Source organism: Taudactylus pleione, unplaced genomic scaffold, assembly GCF_031769625.1.
Source record: "Taudactylus pleione unplaced genomic scaffold, aTauple2 ptg000244l, whole genome shotgun sequence".
Classification (NCBI taxonomy): domain Eukaryota; kingdom Metazoa; phylum Chordata; class Amphibia; order Anura; family Myobatrachidae; genus Taudactylus; species Taudactylus pleione.
In genome coordinates, this window is record NW_028284646.1 from 1,907,501 (window position 1) to 1,932,947 (window position 25,447).

The 25,447-nt window shown below is 46.0% G+C and overlaps 1 protein-coding gene across 1 annotated transcript in view; it reads right to left on the minus strand.

The window, feature by feature from the left end:
- The window catches only part of LRRC1 (leucine rich repeat containing 1), a 197,550-nt gene that overhangs the window by 168,395 nt on the left and 3,708 nt on the right, over positions 1–25,447 (minus strand). The window lies entirely within an intron of this gene.

Here is a 25,447-nt window from a genome sequence, read left to right on the forward strand (position 1 = left end):
CTGGTATAAAATAGAGTAATGCTCAGTCTCTCTTTAAGCACCATGGGTGACTGCATAAGATCTGAATATAGCTTTTAAAGGTTGCTCATTTGGAGTCTGATGCAAAATGTGACTCTTATGCAATGGTTAAAAAAAAAAAAAAAAAAGTCTAAAAACAGTGCATGTACAAATAATGTATTTATTCCCATATGCCAAGTCCAACGTATCTCAAAATGCATTCAGCTCTGTACTAATAGCATATGTACCAGTTTATGCTATTATGTACATACACAAACCAGTACTAAAAAAAATACAGCAGGTATAATCTTGCTTCTTTTATACTAAAGTTTTTTTGTTTTTTTAAATGAATTAAAAGCCACTTATTGCCGTGTATTACGTATAGCGGGACCTCCAGCTGTCTAAGTTATAGTTCTATGTCAAACATTAATTGTACTACATTTAACAATTTTAACTGTGTAAATTAATGAAACAATATGCAGGCTAAATATAACAAGCCAGCTTATAAGCAGAATTTAGTAAACTCTCAAGCTGTTGCAAAGTTAAAAAAAAGGTAATTCAAAAGCACATTTGTGACATAACTCATATATATTCATGATAGGTCCGGCGCCGGACCTAGAAAGGGGCACTCCAGCGTGCACCTAAGGCGTGCGTGAGCCCAAAAAGCGGTTATGGTCACGAGATAACGGCCCCTTTTCATCACTCTTGGGGGCATGCCAGCACTTAGAAATGCCAGGCTAGCCCAAGCTCTCCTGTCTCTGAATAGATTCCGTGCGCATTGCTGCACTGCAATTTTTGCGACCTGCAGGTAGGATAGCACCTGCCATGTTGTTTTAGCGGGGTGCCGCCAGAACTGCAGGGTGCATTCTGCACTTTTGAAATCGGGCAGGGGGCGGCACCCCGTTAAAACAACCTAGCGGGAATGCTATATATTGTTCATTAACATGGCATTTTAATAACACCATTGCATTCCCTCAGCATGCTGTCAACGTCACAAATATATTTTTTTTACAATGCTCTTGTTCAAAGCACAAAAACACACAGTTGTACAACAGTCAGTAAAACATCCACTTGTCACACTTTGATGATACTGTTACACCACATTAATAGTGGAAGCTATCTTTAGCTACACAGCTAAGCCTGCAAGTGCATATTAGGCTGATCAGGTTGTATAGTCTTCAAAACAGAAAAGTGGTGGGAGTCCCCGATTGGGTACAATGTTTAATATAGGTCATATGCTAACATTCAAATTGTCCAATACTTAATTTCTCAGTACGAGCAATTTTGCAATGAGGTGGATTTGATGCCCCCACCAAATCTTTCATATAAAGCAGAAGCCCAAGAACAAAACAGGGAAACCGGCATGAGACGCACACAATGCCGATATTTGTGCAAATGGTCAATGTTATTCAACTGAGCACAAGTCTAAGATAAATGGTATCAGAAATGTATTAGAATTGTGCTGAGCGTTCCTGTGGCTAGTCAGACATACAAAGATGATCTGTCTTTTCAGAGTTTCGCTGAACTGGTTGTGAACTTGTACGTTTATTCGCTCACATTGGAGGTCAAACGCTGACGGAGAATCTGCACATCGCATGGGGCTGGTGCAATTTTTGATGGTGGACAGATGCATTAAAATGTTCGCGAGTGACTTAGAATCAGCCCATTTGCGTGGCAGAGGATTGCAGATTGAGCAACAGCATAGACTTCTAAAGTAGCAGAGCTACAAGGCCCAGAACCGGCAGGCCTTCATGAAGATAAGCTTCTGAAATCGCCATACGGATCCAGGCTGCCAAAGTTTGCTTTGAAGCAGGCCAACCCTTTTTACGGAAGCCATAGAGAACAAACAAGGCGTCCGACTTCCTAAACGAAGAAGTGCGGTCAACATAAGTCCTTAAGGCCCGCACAACATCCAAAGTGGCCTCACCCACTGAAAGGCCAGGTGAGTTAAAAGCCGGTAAAACTATTTCCTCGTTAACATAAAACTGGGAAACAACTTTGGGAACAAATTCAGGACGAGTGTGTAGCACTGCCCTGTTCCCATGAAAAATCAAGAAAGGGGGTCTATAAGAGAGCCCCTAAATCAGAAACACGTCTGGACGAAGCTATGGCCAGAAGGAAAACAGTCTTAGCTGTTAGCCATTTAAGATCCACTGAGCCCAGTGGTTCAAACGGCGGTCCCTGGAGAGCCCTCAGGACCACAGCCAAGTCCCAAGGCACCACAGGTGGAACAAATGGCGGCTGAATTCGCAGAACACCTTGCATTAAGGTGCGCACATCAGGGATCGTAGCAATCCTACGATGAAACCAGACAGGGCAGAAACCTGCACCTTCAAAGAAGCAAGGCGAAGCCCATGGTCTAGTCCCGCTTGTAGGAAGGCTAGCACTCTAGACAGACGAAACTCCCGCGGTGCATAACCTCTCGGTCGACACCACTGGAAGAACGTATGCCACACACGATGGTATATTCTCGCGGAAGACGGTTTCCGAGCTCTTAGCATGGTTCGCACTACAGAGCTGGAAAACCCCCTGGACCTCAACATGGCCGTCTCAACAGCCATGCAGTCAAAGACAGCCGAGTCAGGTCCAGGTGAAGACAAGGACCCTGTGACAGAAGGTCCGGTCGTAGCGGTAACCGCAGAGGACTGTCCACGGACAGACCCTGCAGTTCTGAGAACCAGTGCCGTCTGGGCCATGCGGGAGCTATCAACAAGAGCGTTCCTCCTTCCTGTTTGAATTTCCGGATCACTCGCTGAAGAAGGGAAACCGGAGGAAACAGATAAGCGAACCGGAACGTCCACCGGACGGACAGAGCATCCACCAGAGACACCTTTTCGTCTCTTGTGCGAGACCCGTACACCGGCAACTTGTTGTTGTGCCGGGACGCCATGAGGTCGATCTCTGGAAGACCCCACCTGTCCACCAGTAGTTGAAAAACGTCCTGGTGCAGAGACCATTCCCCCAGATGAACGTCCTGGCGACTGAGAAAGTCCGCCTCCCAGTTTAGCACTCCCGGGATGAAGACTGCTGATATGGCCAGAAGATTGCGCTCCGCCCATATCAGGATTCGGGACACCTCTACGAGAGCCGCCCGACTTCAGGTTCCTCCTTGCCGATTTATGTAGGCCACGGTGGTAGCTTTGTCCGACTGGACCTGCACTGTGTGACCTTGGAGAACCCGGTGTGCCTGCTGGAGAGCATTGAATACCGCTCGGAGTTCCAAGAGGTTTATTGGAAGCTCTGTTTCTGCCAGAGTCCACCTGCCCTGGAACAAGTGTGGACCAGAGACTGGCATCCGTTGTTAACAGGACCCAATTCGCCACCCAGAACGGACGACCCTTGTTGAGATGGGTTGTCTGCAACCACCAGGCAAGAGACAGGCGAACCTCCGGAGTGAGCACCATCGTCTGGGACTTTAGACTCCGAGGCAGTCCATTCCATTTGGACAGGATCAGGTGCTGCAGAGGCCTGGAGTGAAACTGGGCATATTCCACCATGTCGAAAACCGACACCATGGAACCCAGTAACCTGATCGCCGAGTGTAGAGACACCCAGCGGCTCTGCAGACAACTGCGCACCCGCAACTGCAAGGCAGAGATCTTTTCCCCCGTCACAAAGATCCTTTGCTGTCCGGAGTCCAATAAGGCTCCGAGGTGCAGAATCCGCTGAGACGGGATCAGGGTGGACTTCTGCCAGTTTATTAACCAGCCGTGCCGTTGCAGTACCGCAATGGTCAGGTCCAAGTGGCGTAGAAGGAGCTCCGGAGATCCTGCCACTAAGAGAAGGTCGTCCAAGTACAGCAACATGCGGACTCCCTGCAGCCGCAGGGAAGCCGCCATGACCGCCATCACCTTGGTGAAAACACGTGGTGCTGTCGCCAGGCCAAAAGGTAACGCCCGGAACTGAAAGTGGTCGCTGCGGATTGCAAACCTGAGGAACTGCTGATGGCGCGAAAGAATAGGGACATGCAGATAAGCGTCCTGTATGTCCAATAACACCATGTAGTCCCCAGGTTCCAGCGCCAGAATGATGGACCGTAAGGTCTCCATCCGAAACTTCGGCACCCGCAAAGACTTGAGAGCTTTGAGGTTGAGTATCGGACGAAACGACCCATTGGGTTTCCGCACCAAAAAGAGACTGGAATAGAAACCCTGGCCCTTCTGGGAGAATGGAACAAGCACTATAACTCCAGCCTGGAGCATAGTGTGCAAGACCGTCCGCAGCTCCGCGGCTTTGTTCTGGTCTGATGGTAGACCCGTGGTGAAGAATCGAGACGGGGGTCTGTGCCGGAAGGAGAGGGCATACCCGTGTGAGACCACCTCGCGAACCCAAGTGTCTGTCATGGTGACCGACCAACGGGCGAACTGCAGCAGGCGGCCTCCCACCTTGGGATCCCCCAAAGGGAGGCCCGGACCGTCAGGCCGCAGGCTTGTCATCTGGCTTAGGGGCCGGACGTCTGGTACTCCAGGCCTGCTTCCGTCTCTTGGCTGATTTTTTGGGGCCAGCCTGTTGGGGAAAGGACTGTGCTTTAGGCCTACCCTGGGTCCTATAAGGCCGAAAGGACGACGTACCTGAACCGGAAGGAACTGCAGCAGACGGGAGACATGCCGATTTGGCTGCCGCCAGCGTTGCTACAATTTTGTCCAGGTCCGGACCAAAAATAACTTCTCCATTAAATGGCAACGGTTCCAAACCCTTTTTGGAATCAGCGTCCGCCTTCCAAGATCGCAACCACAATGTGCGACGAGCAGCTACAGCTGCTGAAGAAATTCAAGACGCCAGGGTACTAATATCCAAGGCCGCTTCGTTGATATAACTGGCTGAATCCCGGAGATTGCCGATCAACTCCGACTGTTCAGCCGAACAGTCGGATTCAAAGGACACCTCCATCGTATCCGCCCATCGCTCCATAGCTCTGGCAACCCAGCAAATGGCCATAGCTGGCCGCGCTGCCCCCCCCCGCCCCGCAAGGGAATAAACGGACTTTAGGCAGATCTCCACCTTGCGGTCCGCAGCATCCTTAAGGGAGGACATGGATGGCATGGGTAAAGTGGCACTCCGGACGAGGCGTGTCACATGAGAATCCACCTGTGGAGGAGATTCCCACTTAGAAAAATAATTATCTGCGAACGGATAAGCCACCGCCAAACGCCTCTGCAGCTGGAATAGTTTGCCATGCTGTTTCCACGCCTCCTCTAAATGGTCCACCAACTGACCCGAAAGAGGAAAGACTGTGGCGTCACCCTTAACATCCTTAAAAAAGGCATATTTGGATTTAGACGCCGGAGGAACTTCGTCCTCAATCACCAAAGCTGTGCGGACTGCCCGAATAAGTCCAGGAATATAAACCTTGGACCTAGCGTCCGCCTCCTTAGTACGGAGAGGTTCCTGGTCAGAAAGATCCAGAATCTCCCCATCATCAGACGTCACTTCGTCATCCTCATAAGGAGCAGACAGACGCCACCGGCCTCTTGTGTGGCCGCAACACAGACTCCCCTTGTAACACATCCGACAAGTGCTGTACAGAACTAGTCAGGGAATTAACCCACGCCAGCTCCTGAGAGACCGGGAGAAGGGAAATAGGGAGACTGCGGGGTACCATTAATTGCCTCGGAAAACCCTGCATGGGTGACAACACCACTAATTGCTGGGACAATCCCATCTGTGAGAACGCGGGTTGCGGAGCTAACTGGCCCACCAAGGTTGTAAGCGCCTGAGCGAAACAAGCCCAGGGCGGCTCCTGTACCGGTGCTGTGACCGTAATTGGCTGCGCCATAAAAAACACTGCCGGCATAGACCCTCCGCTATAGGTACTTTACATGTAGTACACTGAAGCCGGAGAGGAAAGTCACTTTCAGACATGATGGTGGAAAGTATGTTACCCCTCTCACCAAAGCTTTTAGTATAGCGAGAGACCACCCTGCAGCACCGCACCGCAAGGGCTTTAGCAGAAAGAGCAGGGACAGTAATAAGGCTGACAGTTAGAAAGTAAAAGTACAGGCAGCAGCGCTAGCAATGCAAAGAAAATCAATTCCTGCACTAACAGCGCTGATAAATCAACTACACAGAGTCTGGTAGGACACAGCGCTACATACACAGACCTGACCACAGCGGAGGAGAGGTATGCGGGGGGACCCAGACCACGATGCCTCCGTCCAGACTTCCAGCAGCGTTCACCATGCGTTCTAGAAGATGGCCACCGAGGAGTATAGAGGAGGCTGGCCTGGGGGAGGAGCGCTGCCACAGGGCCAGTCAGCGTGTGCAGAGAGGGCTGTGTGCAGCGGGGGAGGAGCGGCTGTGAGACCGGGAAGGCACGTTCCCCTGGCATGCATTTAACCCCTGGGACGCCGCAGCGCTACCGGTTCTGCAGCGGTCCTGCTGTCCCAGGGGGGTAGTGGAAACGCAGGTTAGTACCTGGCTCCACGCTGCAGCCAGTTCCCAGGGAGCCCCCTGCCTGTGGACTCTGGACCATGTATCAGCGGGGACCCACCGCAGGACCCCGCTGCTTACCTGCTGTCCCCCTTAAATCCGGCCATGGTCCTAAACACATGGGCTAGCTGTGACCCCAGATGCCTACCAGCATCCCCGGGTCGGTACCGGCGTTCTGGTACCGGCGGGGGTGTAGGGAAGACAGCATGGACGTCAGGACTGACTGTCTATGCTGTACTTCCAGATGTGCAGCCACAGCTGCATTCGAGAAAACTTCAGGGGCTCTTCATGGCCCCCCTCTAACAGGTGCATCCAACTCCGGCCGGGCACCAAACTAAACTGAGATGCCTTGGCTCGGGGGCGGGGTATAGGAGGGGGACCCTAGTGCATCCTGGGAGGCTGAAAACTTAACTCTATGGTGCCCGATGCCTGACGTCATCACCTATACCCCAAAGTATCCCGTGGATACCCTATGGACCCTGAAGTAGAAAAGAGGACGCTGCAACTTCTTGCCCTCTCTCTACGTTCACATAGCCTTGCTGTTTTATATGTAAGACCTTAGCAGCAAGGGTGATTACAGTGTCACTGAAGGCAATGCCAACACACACTCAGCCAAGCTCTTGATATACCAGACTGTCCACTACACACACATTGTTCCTCTCTCATGAGCGTGGTCTCCAAGCAGAAAATCCTCTAGTTCTTTCTTTCTCCTCTCCACATTCAGCACTTGATAAAAGCAAAAGTAGTTGCCATCTTTAACTCCCTGTATCATCTGGAAAAATGCAGATCCAACACTGAGAAATAATTCCATTTCTTCAAACTGCCAAAGCACCAAACATAAAATAAACATATGAAAATGGCTTAACATGACACATTATGTTCTGAACTTAATTTATGTTGTTGAAGCCTATTCATAGCAGATTATTTCCCCCCTTGGTAACTCAGTTGTCCCTAAATGGTTATAAATTTTCAAGTTATACCCGTTGTAATGCATTCAATCTGCCAATGACATATACACAGACAAAAGTGGGAGATTTGCTTTCATGTGACTGAAGCTTAATTTGATTATAAACCATAGATAATTGGACATGCACAGGCTAGCAAACACCACAACAGACATCAACATAGTTGTACAAGAAACCACAAAGTATTTTATGCAGCAAACAATTGATAAATGTTATAATGAATTACCTTTACATGGGTGTCATGCCTCAATAATATAAGGTCACAAATAAGCAGCCTCTCCAGATGTTTAATAAATATTAACATATGTGAGGTTCAGTTGCATGATACACCTGGATGTGTGCACATAACAGCCGTCATTAGCCCAACAAGCAACATTTGTAGATAATCACTAGGTCATTGAGAGACTTCCCATCATTTTATTCAAGCCTTGCAAGTTTACATTTTATTTAAAGGCGCATATACTTCCAGATGCAGACACAACAGTTATCTTAAGTTTTATATACAATGCATCTGGAAAGTATTCACAGCACTTCATTTTTTCCACATTTTGTTATGTTACAGCCTTATTCCAAAATGGAATAAATACATTTTTGTACTCAAAATTCTACACACAATACCCCATAATGACAACGTGTAAGAAATTTTTTTTGAGTTTTGCAAATTTAATAAAAAAAAATAAAAATAAATAATAATAATAATAATAATAATAATGGTGCATATACGGTCAGATCTGTCAGATGAAAGATTGGACGATTTGAACGATTTCAGACAGTATTATAATGATTGGAATAGTCTAAATCTGACTGCAAACACATCAGATATCTTTAGCTGACATGCGGGAACGCGCATCGTTCATCGTTGCAGGCTCACATGCCAGATTTTCTTTCAGATATGTACGATTGAACGATTTTTAAAATAGTTATCATTCGGATCTGACAAAATATGACCGTGTGTATGCACCATAAGAAATCACATGTACACAAGTATTCACAGCCTTTACCATGAAACTCAAAATTGAGCTCGGGTGCATCCAGTTTCCACGGATCATCCTTGAGATGTTCCTACAGCTTAATTGGAATCTACTTGTGGCAAATTCAGTTGTTTGGACATGATTTTGAAAGGCATACACCTGTCTATATCTGTGACCCACACTTGAGCATGTCAGAGCACAAACCAAGCATGAAGTCCAAGGAATTGTACCTCCGAGACAGGATTGTCTCGAGGCACAAATCTGGGGAAGGGTACAGAAAAATATCTGCTGCCTTTAAGGTCCCAATGAGCAAACTGGCCTCCATCATCTGTAAATGGAAGAAATAAGAACCACCGGGACTCTTCCTAGAGTTGGCCGACCGTCTAAACTGATCGGGGGAAAAAGGCCCTAGTCAGGGAGGTGACCAAGAACCCGATGGTCATTCTGTCAGAGCTACAGCATTTCTCTGTGGAGAGAGGAGAACCTTCCAGAAGGACAACCATCTCTGCAGCAATCCATTAATCAGACCTGTATGGTAGAGTAACCAGACGAAAGCCACTCCTTAGTAAAAAGTACATGGCAGCCCGCCTGGAGTTTGCCAAAATGCACCTGAAGGACTCTCAGACCATGAGAAACAAAATTCTCCGGTCTGATGAGACAAAGATTGAACTCTTTGGTGTCAATGCCAGGTGTTATGTTTGGAGGAAACCAGGCACCGCTCATCACCAGGCAAATATCATCCCTACAGTGAAGCATGGTGGTGGCAGCATCATGCTATGGGGATGTTTTTCAGCGGCAGGAACTAGGAGACTAGTCAGGATAAAGGGAAAGATGAATATCCCTGCTCCAGAGCGCTCTTGACCTCAGACTGGGGCGACGGTTCATCTTTCAGCAGGACAACAACCCTAATCACACAGCCAAGACATCAAAGGAGTGGCTTCAGGACAACTCTGTGAATGTCCTTGAGTGGCCCAGCCTTGAACCCGAATGAACATCTCTGGAGAGATCTGAAAATGGCTGTGCACAAATGCTTCCCATCCAACCTAATGGAGCTTGAGAGGTGCTGCAAAGAGGAATGGGCGAAACTGCCCAAAGATAGGTGTGCCAAGCCTGTGGCATCATATTCAAAAAGACTTAAGGCTGTAATTGCTGCCAAAGGTGCATCAACAAAAGTATTGAGTAAAGGCTGTGAATACTTATGTACATGTGATTTTAGTTTTTTTTTTTTTTTTTTTTTTTTTTTATTCAATTTGCAAAAAAAAATAAAAAACTCCTTACACGTTGTCATTATGGGGTATTGTGTTTAGAATATTGAGGACAAAAATTAATGTATTCCATTTTGGAATAAGGCTGTGTAACATAACAAAATGTGGAAAAAGGGAAGCGCTGTGAATACTTTCCAGATGCACTGTAATGACTGTTTCCTGTATGGAAAAGTTTCCAAGAAAGCGCCTAAGCTTGTTTAACTAATGAGGAGTGTTCTGTAGGACTGTTTACTCAGAATGAAGTGCATAATCCTTGTACCAATCGAGAAAAAAATGCACGCAAACCTTGGTATTCATAAAATACTTACACTAATTATATATATATATATATATATATATATATATATATATATATATATATACACACACAAAAAGTAGCACAGCCCTGTCAGCAACCACCTAACTAACCCAATGAGTGACATATAGACACAATTTACTTAATTTAATTGGCTGAATATCTCAATAAGAAACTTTTCCATGGAAAAAATGCTGATCCTCTAGGGCGCCGTGATTTGAAAAAGTTTGGGAACCGCTGCAGTGATAGCGCTGAATGAAAAAAAGTGGGTCCCAAGGATCCCTCACTTTTAAAAATTGGGGTCCAGTTATGGGTCCAAACACAATTTATGCCCCACTACCTGTAGGGAACAGGGGTGGGAGGGCAGAGTAGGATTTAATAAGGGTCATAATCTATGAATAAAAACAGTACAGACAAATTGAGAAACATCAAACTGGTCACTCAAAGTTGTTTTATTACCTTAAGTAGTATGTCTGCAGCACTCCATAGTTATAACAGGGCCCTCAGTGTCTCTAAGGCCTGGCGCTGTTCCCCCCAGTGCTTCTAGGCAGGACCCTTCAGCTGAATTCTCCTCTCCTGTGGGGAGCCTCTGGCCACGGTGTTGAACAGCAGGTGGCGCCCTGCAGTGGCGTCAGAAGGGGGGTGCGGGGGGTGCGGCCCGCATCGGGTGTCACCCTTCAAGGGGGTGACACCAAAAACAGCAGCATACAGACCCGCGGGCCGCACCTGCTGCCAGCACACCCCCTTCCTCCGAGGTCCTGCACTCTGCCGCCGCCGCCGGGAGTGACTTAGTTCTCTCTCCGCGGCCGGCGTCCAGAGCCACAGACAGGCACAGAGCATTTCTATGTGCCTGTGTGTGGCTCTGGACGCCGGCAGCGGTGACGTCATCACTCGCGCGGCATGAGGAAGGAGGTGCGCGCCCGGAACCCTCCTGGTGGAAGCCAGCCTGGAGTGGACATCCTGAAGATAGGTAAGTATTGCACAGGGGAGGGGGCACAGCATAAGGGGCATTACTGGGGGTGTTCTGGGGGCACTACTGGGGGTACTGTATAGGGGGCACAGTATAAGGGCATTATGGAAGGCACAGCATATGGGGCACTACTGTCTGGGGGCACTGCATAAGGGGAGCTCCTGCGGGGTACTGTATAAGGGCACTACTGGGGTACTGTATAAGGGAACTATAAGGGGCACTGTATAAGGGGTGCTACTGGGGTACTGTATAAGGGCACTATAGGGGGCACTGTATAAGGGGTGCTACTGGGGGTACTGTGTAAGGGCACTACTGGAGTACTGTATAAGGGCACTATAGGGGGCACTGTATAAGGGGTGCTACTGGGGTACTGTATAAGGGCACTATAGGGAGCACTGTATAAGGGGTGCTACTGGGGGTACTGTATAAGGGCACTATAGGGGGCACTGCATAAGGGGAGCTACTGGGGGCACAGCATCAGGGGCTCTAATACAGGAAGCATTGCATAATGGGCTTTAATATAGGAGGCATTGCATAATGGGTTCTAATACAGGAAGCACTGCATATTGGGCACAACTACAGGGGGCATTGCATAAAGGGGTATTACTAAAGGGGAAACTGCATAATGGACACTATTACTGGGGGCATTGAATAAGGGGCACTACTACTGTGGGCATTGTGTATAAGTGTCAATAACGTGGTCATTGTGTGAAATGGGCACTCCTGTGTGTCAGAACATAAATAAGGGACACTACTTTATGGTGTAATGTGAATCTCTAGCACTATGTGCGGTGTAATGTGGATAAGATTGTGCTACTGTGTGGCGTAATTTGAATTAGGGATAGTATTGTATGGCCATGTCCCTTTCTTTCAAGATCACGCCCCTTTTTGCGCTACATGCCTTAGGCGCACGCTGTCCTTTTATTGCTAAATCGCCGGGGGGAGGGGGGGTCGTTCCACCACATCTCTAGGACCACTTTAAGCATTGCTACCCAGAATATCGGGCGTGGCATCGACACGCCTGCCGGGTGCGCCTGGCATTCCGTGAGGAGCACAGTGTGACTGCTGGACTGGTAAGGGGGAAGAGTTCGTGGAGCTGCGCTCCATGGTCCCGATTTTTTTTTGTGGGGGGGGGGGGGTGTCACCAACCCTAGTGACGCCTCTGGCGCCCTGTCACAGATTTCTGCAGGAAGCTTAATGAAATAGGTATGAGAGTCCGTGGCAGATCGGCTCTGAGGGGGCTAGAGGTGTAGACAGCCCGGCTGCAGTCCCATCGCTGTCCTCAGCTGCCACTCTAATTTAAATCAGCTGGAAGAGCCGGGCGCTCGCGGTCCTCTATACTTTGTACTCAGAGTCCCAGACCAGCTCAGCCTTGCACAGACACTCAGGCACTCTAGGAGGCAGGACACCTGGAGCAGCGCGGAAGTCAGGTGGAACGCACAGCCTGCGGCTATTGGATGAGAGACGCCGGTGGTGATTGGTTGGGGAGATGCTGCCAGCGGTGATTGGCTGCTGCAGCTGCTGTGTGTGCGCTGCAGCAGCCATTCACCGCCGGCAGCATCTCCCCAACCAATCACCACCGGTGGTGAATGGCTGTTCATCGGTGCACACACAGCGCGTATTTCGCAATCACTGCCACTGGTGTATGCATTTGCTGCATGCTGGGTCCAGTCACCGGCGATGTCGACCTGGGTACACATGTAATGTGTACCAAAGCTTAAGAAATGGGAAGCAGCTGTTCAATCAGGAGGAACAAAAGAAATTACAAAAACAGGACTAAAGCCGCGCATCCACTAGACGATATGCTCCATGAGCAATATCGTCTAGTGTTTCCCCAGCAGTGGATGTGGTCAATGTCTTAAATGACATGGAGCACCTACACTGAACAATATCGTTCAGTAATGTCACCCTCCCTCATCCCCGTACTTGCAGAACCTGACGATATCGTCAGGTTGCCCTACAAGTATGGGCGATGAAAAAGATAGTCAATGACCAGCGGAAGGTCACATCGCTGGTCGTTGACGGAATATCCACTGGACGAGATTGTAGACAAGATAACGATATCGTTATCGTTCAAAGCGACCAATATATCGTCTAGTCTAGTGGATACTCGGCATAATACTCCTAAATCGAATTTAGGAATTTTATATGCATGTGATTTACACTGCACAAACTATAACAAATGAATCAAATAAACACCACCAATATTATTATAAAATAAAACAAATGAAAACCATAATTGTAAAAAAATACAACTATGTATATTTATGAAAAACCCATCTCTAGGATCAAATTGTAGATCATCATATTGGTTATTGGTAAACACTTTAGGGAATAACTGTCCCACTTAAATTTGAAAACAAAATAGTTTGTGTATAAATCTGTTCACAATTGATGCTGAGGAATGATACTATGCCACTATTTAAAACGAAAGTTAGAGCGACTCACCAGCAGAGTATGTACAACAGACGACTCTTGTTTCACGTACTTGCACATTCTGTGTGAACACTGATTTCACAGGACGGGTAATTGCATTTTCCGGTTTGTATCATAGATGGAGTAATATGAAAGTTTTATTTGGACAAAAAATTATGACTATGCATGTGTCAGGATAAATATTGCAGCTCACACATTTCTTGGCTATACTCCTACTATTTCTTCAGAGGCATGTCATATTTTCATATGTATTAACAAACATTGGGCCTGATTCAGACCCACTCGCGAGCGGCTGTCCGCTCGCAAGTGGGTCGATGTTCTGGACTGAGCATGCGCACGACGGAGGGAGCTCCATCGTGCGCATGCGCCAGACGCGACGAGCGAAGGAAAGTCCTTCGCTCGTTGTGTCTGATCAAAGGGGGCGTGCTGTCGATGTTGATTGACAGCACGCCCCCTTTGGTAGGCGTGCCGGGGGCGTGCCTCCCTGACGGGGGCGTTCCCACGGGAACGCCTCCCGTCAGAAGCCGGCCCACTGACATCACTAGTGATGTCAGTGGGAGTGATTTTGGCTCTGATAGAGCCAAAATCACTCCGGAGCTTGCGGTTGAAAACCTCAACCGCAGGCTCCGGCTCGCAGTTTCGATGGTCGCGATGGTCAAGACCATCGCGGCCATCAAACTGCACGCTCGTATAGCCTGTGGGTGGTCACCCACAGCTATACGAGCGTCCAGGAGGACGCTCCATTTTCATGGAGGCCGGCCCTCATTCAGAGCGTGCGCTCTGCTCAGAGCGTACGGCTCTGAATGAGGGCCATAGTTCCATTTTATTACACGCTTAATTTGAACTCTTATAATGCCAGGGCTTGACAAATTTTTCTAAAATCTACAAGCCAGGGTGAAAGTGTAAGAGCCACCGCCACCGCCCCCCCCCCCAAAAAAAGCTCTGTGAGTTATGCAATGTTATAAACACTATACTAGTCCACAAAATGGTCACAGTTTGATGAATATAGTAACATGGAGGCCCCCTCACTGCTTTGCACAGCTCCCCTGCTCCAATCCCCACCCTCCAGTAATAACGGACCACATTTCATATAAAACAATGGTGCCAGAAAGTACAACAGAAATCCCCTCCCCTCGTGGTCACACCACTATCCCACTGAAGCCGCTCTGCACTGGCCACGCATAAACCCTATTACCTGGGAGCTCTATGCAGCCAGAGATAGACGACAGTAGAAAGCCGGGACATACAGGAGGATCAGCGTAGAATGGAGACAAACAGCAGAGATCAGAGCAGGCCAGGACGAGTCAGCGCAGGATGGGATGGACAGGAGGAGTTAGCGCAGGATGGGATGGACAGGAGTAGTTAGCGCAGGCCTGGATGGACACAGCCACAGCAGTCACTACAGACGACATTCAGCACATGCACTCCTGTGCATGAAATGAACGCCGCAGTACTATAGGCATGAATCTCCGCTGGGGCTGATGAGGATCTGCTTCCTCCCTCACTGCAAAATCTGGTAGCCAGGCAACAATATCTGGTAGCCATTGCGACCTGGCCCCTGGGATTTGTCAAGCTCTGTTATAGTGCTGACAGCATTTGACTTATTTGTTACTGTTGTACATAGTAAAACATGCATTTACATATCTAAGATGGTATGAGAAGCACTAGTGCTGTCTGTCAATTCTAAACACAGAAGACAAGCAGCACACCTCTCCTATGTATTTTGCTGTATATCTCAGTTAGTGTTCATTCTAGCACCCTGCACAACCTGTGCAGTTCCTCTTTCTTGCCTGTGGTATCACTCTCTGCACTGAGATAGATGGATGCAACCCCACGCCAGCTTCGCACGGGAGCAATTTCATCTCGCCGCCACAGCCCCCTGCATCTCACAACAGCTTCCTGCTTCTCATTACTGCCCCTGCATTTCACCACAGAATCCTATATTTCACCACAGGCCTCTGCATCTCACCACAACCCCCTGCTTCTTACTCTTGCATCTCACCAGTGTCACCACAACCCTCCCTGCTGCTGTCCAGAAGCTTGTTGGTGCCCGGCCATTTGTATGTGCTGGAAAGGGCAGGAAGATCATGAATAACAGATTTGTATTGCAGCTACCGAAAACATTATCAGCAGCATGCCCCCGGGGCTGGGGCACCTGTGCTTATTTCCGCAGCCTCCATGCGCACACCTCTCCGGTTGCCGAACATGGTGATGAGCAATGTCCTCTTTGCACAATGGGCCTGATTCAGACCCGCTCGTAAGGGTCGGTCGCTCGCAGCTAATGTGGGTGGGTTTTTTTTGTCTCGTGGCAGCTCGCAAAGCTGTGGGTGACAACCCACAGCTTGTGCGAGCGGGCGAGAGACCGTCAAGATTATCACGACCATCGGGCTTTCGATGAGACCCTGGGGTAGGGTCTAGCTTCCGCAAGCCCGAGTGGACTCCCTGCTCTAATAGAGCAGGAAGTCCACTACTGACATCACTAGCAATGTCAGTAAACCCTCCTACAAACGCCAGGCGTTTCCAAGGGAACGTCTGCGTTTGTCCGACCACCCCCCCTACCCGCCCACAAAACGGGGCGAGCTGTCAATCAACATAGACAGCCACCCCGTCTTGTTGCGAGCCCTGAAGTGACAACTTCAGTCGGTCTGCGGGGCTCGCGCATGCGCACACCGGACGCGGCGCGTGCGCAGGGCTATAACATCGAGCAGCTTGCGAGCGACTCTGAATCGGGCCCAATGTACCCTGTATTTCCTGGTTTTCCTTTTGAGCTTCCTCGTCTTGGTGACACTGTCTGAGAACAGTGCTGACTTCACGGTGGAGGAGTGGTGGCCGGTGTCCACCTGCAGGTTCAGCATTGGGATGGACATCTGAATATGAATGTTACCAACCATCGATGATTTTGTTCCGATGTTTTCCATCATCGGCTGGAAATCATTCGATTGTGTTGCAATGGTTGTTTGTTATTTTAATTCCTGATAGCTATGCCTACCCTGGCTCCTTCCTGGCTCCTGTGTCTGCATCAGGGCATCTTCCTGGGTTCGTTGGAGGCTGCCTCTCACTCTGTCTGCCTCAGACGTGACCCTGCTCAGTCCCCGACTCCCTTCCCTCTCTAGGCTTCTGCTAAGCAAGAGGGCACATTGCCATCTCTGATTGGCTCTCACTGTCACAGAGAGCCAATTAGAGCACATCCCTCGCCACTACAGCAGTCAGTCACTCACAAAGCACAACAGGTTTTTCTTGCGTTTTGCATACTGCTCGGCTCCCTTTTGTCCTAGACGAATGGGTCATACACCTAAAAAAACTTTCCTTGACCAATGCTGTATAGAATACTGAAAACCCCATCAAAATCCATCCAGTGGTTCAAGAGATTAGCCCACATGAATAGACAGACTCCTCAACCAGGGACTTTAGCTGGCTAGCTATCTATCTAATAGACAGACACTTGAGACAGACATAAATATATTGGTTTAAAAAAGGATTGAAAGTAACAAGACTAATAAAATGGTCTTTAAAATAATAATACATAATATAGGTATTACAGTGATACACCTAGAAATAGTCAGTATACTTAATGGTTTTCAGATGGACAAAAGATTGGGGTGTTTTTGTGGGTTTATTACATTAATCTTGCAGTTTAATTGAAGTGTTCAAATGTTTACGCAAATAAAATTCTTACAGTACATAGAAAACTGCAAAATAATGTTAAAATCTAATTAGCATAAATAAACACTGAAAGCTTGGAACTTCAGGATAAGAAAACAATGTAATCTTTCAATATGAACATGAGATTTTCAAACAAACAGCAAATGCACACGATATAGGTCAATGTGGTTACATTTTGATAAAAAAAATAAATAAATGAAGAAACATTACAGATCATGCAACAATACAAAGTAAAAATACACCAATGTATACGGTACCACTGAAAACCATGGTTTGTAATGTCAAACACATGTACATATACAAATGTAAAACACAATTTAAAAAATTCAATGGGCGCGAGCAATCCTAGATGCCAAAACATGACATGAATAAATAACAAGAACATATGCAACTTCAAGAGAAATAAATGTTGTAATCAATATTTATTAACTCATGCATTTCCACAGAGGCTCCATTTTACCATCTGGGGTAAGACAGGCTTAATAGGAAAGAAGTCAAATGATGCAAGGATTATTGCATGTGACAGATGTCCTAGTAATAAATGTTCATTGCAATAGAGGGAGAGATTAATACATACTCTACTGTCAGACACTTGTAAGCAGGGACGTACAGGCCATCTGGCAGTTCTGGCAAATGCCAAAAGGGCCTATGGCCAGTGCCACAGAGGGGAGCTTAGGTGGCAGCACTGTGGATTTGGTGGCAGGCCTCCAGCTGTAAGCCCTTGAAAGACAGCGCTGCAGTTATACGAATCTGTCGCCGGTAACGAGCCAAACGGAGCTCGCGAACCAGCAGCGGATGTAAAACCAAGCGATCCGATTGGCTTGCGTCTGGCACCAGATTGGAGCCGATTACGTTCAAAGAAAGCTCACCAGCATTTATATAAGTAGTAGTACATGTCGCCCCCTTTACACGCAGTACTAGTGAAGTGTAAAAGTTTATCCAATTTACTCCTTTCCCGTAGCAGATCCACAGAAACTGCATTCCAACGTGTGCTACTGTGCACCCTGTCGAAGTGTGACTGTGCAGGCCAATCATCTTTAAGCAGCTTCCTATTGGTCTGTGGGGTCACATCTGTCTAGCAGATTGACGTAAAAAGTCTTACATATTGCCACAGAAAGGGCTGTTTATGATAAATAGGCTCGAAATTGTCAAAGTAAAAATAAGTAAAAATAAAGCCTTATAGGTTATTGGTAATTTTTGTAATACATAGCAGAAACTGGGAACCTCTGGTTTATCGAATACAGTTTATCAGTGAATAGTGGTAGTTTGATCAAGAGCGTAACAAATGGATAAGAAGTACATTAGGACTCAGCACTGCAACCCATTTGATATTAAAAAGAGCCCTCTGGCTTTCACCTAAGCCCCGCCACCTTATTTTGATTAGCCAGCAGCTTTCTAGACACCCAGCAGCGGTGGCCATCGAGTGGTGCAAATCACCGATGGTTCACCATAGATTGTTATTGTACCTTCGATGGTTATCACCGATGGCAACAATGGAAAACCACCGATGGCCATCCCTAGAATGCAGTGAGAGACACTACAAGACAAGTCTGAACTTGCCAATTGCATGGTTTGTGCAAAAAGGGTTCAACTGCTGTACTTAAATTTTTTTTTAACTCCTGTTCCTAAAGGCTTCCCAAAATGATACTTATACCAAAGAGATTGTATTTAAGTGTATAACATTTTATGTACCCAAAAATTAAGCACACACTTTTTTTCATATTCAAGGTCGAAGGTCACATCATGTGGCCTTGAAATGTAAGAGTCAATATTTAAATATAAAACTATTTTTTATGAAAACTCTGGTCCCTTATGGAGCGTACACACGGTCAGATTTGTCAGACTTGTCAGATTTGTCAGATGAACGACTGAACGATTAAACGATTTGAACGATTTGGACGATTTGACCAAAGTTTTGAACGATTTGAACGATTTGAACGATTGAACGATTTTTGACTGCATTAAAATGAATGGAATCGTCCAAGTCTGACTGCAAACCCATCAGATGTCAGATATCGTTATCTGACAAACGGGAACGCGCATCGTTGATCGTCCATCGTTCAGGCATGTCAGATATGAACGATTTTCCATCAGATATGAACGACTGAACGATTTTTAAATCGTTATCGTCCATATCTGAAGAAAAAAATCTGATCGTGTGTATGCACCAATAAGCTTCAAAACAAGACCAACATGAAAGTTCTACCACAATTAGAAGCAAAGTTATGATTCATTTTAGTTGACCTTGCAAGCATAAAATTTGAAATTTTGTGCCATGTTTGCAATCCTGTAGCATGAACAACTTGCATCACTGAGGGCTAAAATTTTATATATGAAAGTTACTTTATGCCATCTATCATCCTAACAAATTTCACGAAAATCTGAGATGGTCGGGTTGAAAGTTACTTTTTTTTTTGTGATGATTTGGCAATGGAATGACCCAGAACAGCAAATGCCCCTGTAGCTGCCTAATGTATGGGCCTCATTAAAATGACTAGGGAACTCACTGATCGCAGTGACCGTAAGTAAATTAATTTATTAGCAGATACTTATATAGTGCATGTATATTCCCCAGTACTTTACAAAGAATATTTGGCCACTCACATCAGTTCTAGATCAAATAGAGCTCAAAATCTATATTCGTGGTGAAAATCAATCAAAAAACCTCAGTGCTGTGAGGCAGCAATGCTAACCATTACACCAAACTTGCTCCCCAGACTTGTTACTCTTCTTTTGGACTGAGTTTTTATTGTTCACCTTCAAAATAATCAAAGTTGGTCAGTGTGGAAGTGGATAATTATTTAAAATGACAATAAAAATTTCTAAAAAAATAAAAAAAAAAACTGTATTTTTCACAATTATAGATAAATTATATTATATATATATATTATTTATATTATATATATATATATATAAAAATGATAAATGGGTGTGCCCTCATCTGAAAGATGCTTTGTTCAATATGTATTTATTGCTCAAGTCAAAACATGCACTCTACAATTTTCTCCATTGCCCAAGCATAAGTCACCATATCTCAAAGAAAATAAGCAATATAATAAGTGAACACTCCATTCAAAACAAATACATTTCACTATAAAAATAAGGCACATAGGAAAACTGGAACAGAATCTACACCCAGTCTGACAACAAAGGAAACAGATATTGTAACTTAGCAGCAGAGTTTTATTATTTGTAATACAAATCCTATTTTTATATCCAGTCATATTATATTCTACAGATCAAAATTCATCATTTGAGATTCCAAGGTTTCCAGCTTTCTCCAAAAAGGATTATGGGGCTTCTCAATTAACCTGTAACAAACTGAGAAGCGCTGAGTTGTGTAGTGTAGCGACTTTTCTTTAAATGTGCATCTTATTCGCACCGTAGACGCAGTGAAACACCACTCAATCTGTACCCGAGATGCCGGGCTGTGACTTTAACCACACAGTAATTAGTTCTAAATATTTACAAAGTCACAGATGAAGCACATGGGAACTTGGCATGAATAAGAAAAGCTGCTGCATCGTAACACTTCGTATACAGATTCAAACTCATTCACACACAGAGAAGTGTTGCATAACAAACTAATCAGTGCAGTCTCGTTAGGCAGTTTTATCACATCCGATAGTTTAATTTCTGCGACTAAAGAGCTCCATACATCAGGCAGTCATTCCCAAATTCACCGATCCGACCGGAACCGCCAATCGGCAGCCATCGATGATCAACAAACCATCAGGGAAATTCTTCATGTTAAAAATTCCCTATTTGCCAATCCTGAAAACATTTTGGTCGGGATCAGCAATCAGAGAAATCTAACATGTTGCATTTCGCCTATGCCCTGACCCCAGCGTCTGTGGATCTGGGAGCTGCGAAAATTCATCGCTGATGTATGGGGGGGGAGGGGTATCTACACAATCATATTAATATATTCCATTAAATATATAGGAACCACTCTACAGCATGGGCAACAGAGTTGTGGCAGAAGCAGGCAAGCATAAGCATATTGTTTATGTACAGCAAATCACGGAACCCTAAAGGTGCGTATCCACTAGCAGAGGAACGATTGTATGATTACAACATTATAATTGTACAGTCATTTCTCATAATGTGCAGTGCCTACACTGAACAATACGTCTTTCAGTGAAGGCACCCTCCCTCATCCCTGAACATGCTCAATTTGTCGTTATAGGCAGATTGACCAGCATGTTCAGGGGATGATTGCGGTCGATAATGACCAGCGGGAGCGCGCACCGCTGGTCGTTTGACATTTTTATGCCCAATTTGTGAATGATTAATTAGCGGTTGAACGATAACGTTATCGTTCAATCGCTCATTTTAATCGCTTAGTGCAGGGATGGGGAACCTCAGGCCTGGGGGCCATATCAGGCCCCCGGAACCATTTGGTCTGGCCCTCTGAGCTTTTTTCTGCTAGCCTCATCTGGCTAGCAGGGTGCCTAGAATGGCATCCTGCAGCCAGAATCTATGCAGCAGTGCCGCCTGGAGCACTCTTAGGACGCTTCAGACGGTCACACAGCTGCCCTTACAGCTCCCTGGAGCATATGCAGGATGATCCGGGCATTGCTGTAATCACTGGCGATTGTGGCCTAGCCCATGTGTGACTTTACACGGAGGGGGCGTGGCCTGCGAATAAGGAGATATATATATATATATTAAAATGGCCCTCGGCAGAAAAAAAGGTTCCCCACACCTGGCTTAGTGGATACGCGGCTTAAGATATCTGTGTGAACTTAAAAATAACCTAAAATTACATTGTATTTCAGTGACACAAGGTATGTGAATTAACTTATTCTTTCTAGCTTAACAAATGCCCTACATGCTCACAATAGGATGTGTGTGCTTATGTACATCAAGTTATAACTTGTGGAACAGTGGCGACAACCAGCATACTACACACACATTCAGGAAGAACTGCTGGCGAGAATTCTACGGGAAAGCTGCAGGAAACAGGCTATTCCACACAGGAAAAGGGAAAATAATATCTATCATATGAAAACTTTGTTGTAGTTGTGCAGTAAATGCAAACTGACCAGAATAGTGTAAATTAGAACTCTCAACACCTTCAGCAATGTGAGCCTGAATAAAAGTACTGTTTTTGTGTAAACATAATATTACACCTTAAAAAGCAAGGCATACTTTAAACAAATATCCATATTCAAAACTAGCAAAGAGCCCTAAAGACATTGTTGTGAGGGCACAGAAGGCAATGGTTAAAAGCACTTACCGCCTCTAAACCAACCCATCTTAAGCACAAAAAACAGTCAAGTGAAAGTGATAACTGTATTTTGTACTGAACTATACCACCAAATTAAATTTTGGCTGACCGAGGACTGCAATGATACATACAACCAATTAGGCCTACATTTAATGCTGTAACATATCTGCCCCTGACATGCTCAGTAGGTGTCATAACACTCAGGTACTGACATCACCCGCACTGGTGGGAGTTGGGTCAGAGCTCAGATCATTTGTCAGTAACTGTAATGTAGCTGTTAATAAAAGGTGAAAAGGTTAAAAAAGAAAAAAAAAAAAATCAGGCAGACTGACCAGAAGAAGCAGAGAAAGGAAACCCCCCAACTGGCCGGCACTGTCCGCCTACTTTTTTACCATCCTGACCTCATCTCCATGCTCCATCACAAGGACAGGCTGCGGGAGTCCATCACTGCCAGGTTGCGCCAGTCTTCCCGGAACCCCTGGCAGCAGCGGCAGAGCACTAGGAGGAACAGGGGCAGTCCATACTCCCAGGCTGCCCCGGCGGGCGGAGGATGAGGGACAGGCTGCGGCAGTACATACTGCTGGGCTGCCCCTGTCATCCTGGGACCCCTGGCAGCAGCAACGGCAGAGCGGGAGGAGGCTCAGGGGCAGGCTACATGTCCCCTGTCTCTCCATCACCTGGCTCCAGTACACCACCGCTGCCCCCACCCTGGATGACCACTATCGTAGATATAGTGGTCATCCAAGTTTAGGTGCCTACCAGGACTGGCACTATGGGGACACCCTTGTCACCCACGTCTATGTGCCTTTCAGTGCAGTGATACACATGCTGTAAGCTGAAGGTGCCACTCCTCACCCCTCCCAGCCCCTCTTGACCTGTTCCCCTGACAAGCTGCTACTTAAAAAAAAAAATCTATATATATATATATATATATATATATATATATATATATATATATATATATATATATATATACATACACATACATACACATATACACACAGACATACATATGCACATACACACCACGTGTGTGTTCATTATACTTTTCGGGTTTCTGTTGCTTATCTCTTGGCCTTGGGGCTGATAGACTGGGCGGACTGGCTGGATCCCACATTGGTGAAGTCCTCCCCGGGCAGCAGTATTTTGCCTTTCACCTGGCCAAGTCCCCTGGGTGCACCGAGGCAGAGCCTCCCACTCTGAGGCAGCACTTCAGTGCCTGATGGTATCTAAGCAGCTTCGTCGCATGCATCTCAGCCGCATTCTGAAGTTGGAGCTTGCGCAACACTAGACAGAGAGGACAGTCTTTTTGGACAAACATCATATAAAAATGGTGTTTATCTTTTGAAAAATGATTTGAAGATCCTTTTTTTCTTCTCTCCATAAGGGGCCCATTTATTAATGATCATATTTGCAATGCAATCTGGGCATGATCATCGCATTGCAGGATGTGATCATACCACCCAGATGTGTCACTAATCACCCGCAGATAAGGAGCCCGTCCCTGCAATGTGCCCGGAGTGAAGAGTCCGCATCAGTAGTCTCTTAACCCCTCTGCAGGGTACCCTGCGCATGTACAATCTACAGACCACGCATGTGCGGTGACCATTGCCAGTAAGTTTTGCGACGTGTAGACCATAGGCTACAGCGGCTTACTGGGACCAAATTCCATGATACTATGCACTCCGGAACTTGGTAAATCTGACAGCAAATGGGTCCCTATATATTTTCAATGACCAAACCTACTTCTACTGCATCCTGCCCCCCTCCCTCCCTCCCTCCCTCCTCCTCCTCGGTCTAGTTGGAGAAAAATTAAAACATTTCCACTTCATGTATAAAACTTGGATGGCGACAGGATATTTACCCCGTTTGTGCTCCAGAGAGTGCAATATTTTGCACGAGAAGAAGAATTGAATATTTGCAATATATGTTCTCTTGATTGGTGAATCTACTACAGAACACTACACCTTTTATATTGTTGTAAAATACCAGAAGTGCATTATTAATATGACTTGCTTAGAAAAATTAAAGCATTATAACAATGACAACTGTCACTGTAAATGTCTCAAGTTAGCAAGTTATAAAAAAATACTAATTTAGTTTAGAAAGCAAAGACCAGAAACAGACAAAGCAAGGTTTAAGTTCAACAAGTGTTACTCATTAAACACATTTCACTTTGCCACTTGAACTTTGTAGCAGTCTGCTGCACCTTCATGTAACAAATAAACACATTACAAGCAGAAGCCAGATGTGAAAGTCTGAACTCTAGAAATACACATGCAACAATTTCTCATGACATTGAACAATTGTTGTTGATTTGAGGAATCCCAAATTTTCTGAAAAAAAAAAAAGAAGTCTAGTCAGCTTTATCAAATCCATCACAATTATGATCAGCTTGTTAAAGGCCCCCATACATCAGCAATTGATTGCAGCAATTCTAAAATTTGCAATCGATTGAAAAAGGGAAAGATTTTTATACACAATCGATTGTAAATTGCAGAATTGCTGATGTATGGGGGCCTTTAGCCTATGCAATCACGCCAACAAAATTGAGTTAACACATACAACTGAAGATCTAAAACGATGTACATAAGGAACAACTTGCTCATTTGTGACTGGCCAATCAAATCAGAGAAAAATTATGTTCACTGGGGGAAACCCAATTAAATGCGATGTTGAATAGCACTGGGAATGAGTTCCCGGAGCGCTTCAATTGGTCAAGCTGTTAACCCGTGACTAGAGGAAATCCAATTAAACTAGTGCTACCATGCTAGTAGCAGACTTAGCATGTGCGCTAACAGCATCACAGTCAGCACTTAAGGGAGAATGTGGTTTACTGCGACTAAACAGCCGGCATTTGGCACCGTAAACTGCATCTCCTGACTTAAGTACAGGGCGCAATGAGGACAATTGAATAGTTCTAGCCATTCATCTCCGGCGCTATTCAATACCAAACTGCCCCCATTGTGTGATACTTTGTGCTATTTCGATGGTCGTGAATCTGATAAGTGAGCAAATTGTTCATTGGGCTCGATTCAATTGAACGGGAATTAAATAGCGCTGGGAGGGTGCTCCCGGATATATTCAATTCTGCGTGCTGTTAGGTCGGAGAATACCCGCTCTCCCACCCCTTGCGTCTTAAAAACGGGGTGTTTAGTTGCGAGAACGGGCATTCTCCAACTAAACTTACCGGCGCGATGCTGTTTCCACCGCGCTAAGGGCA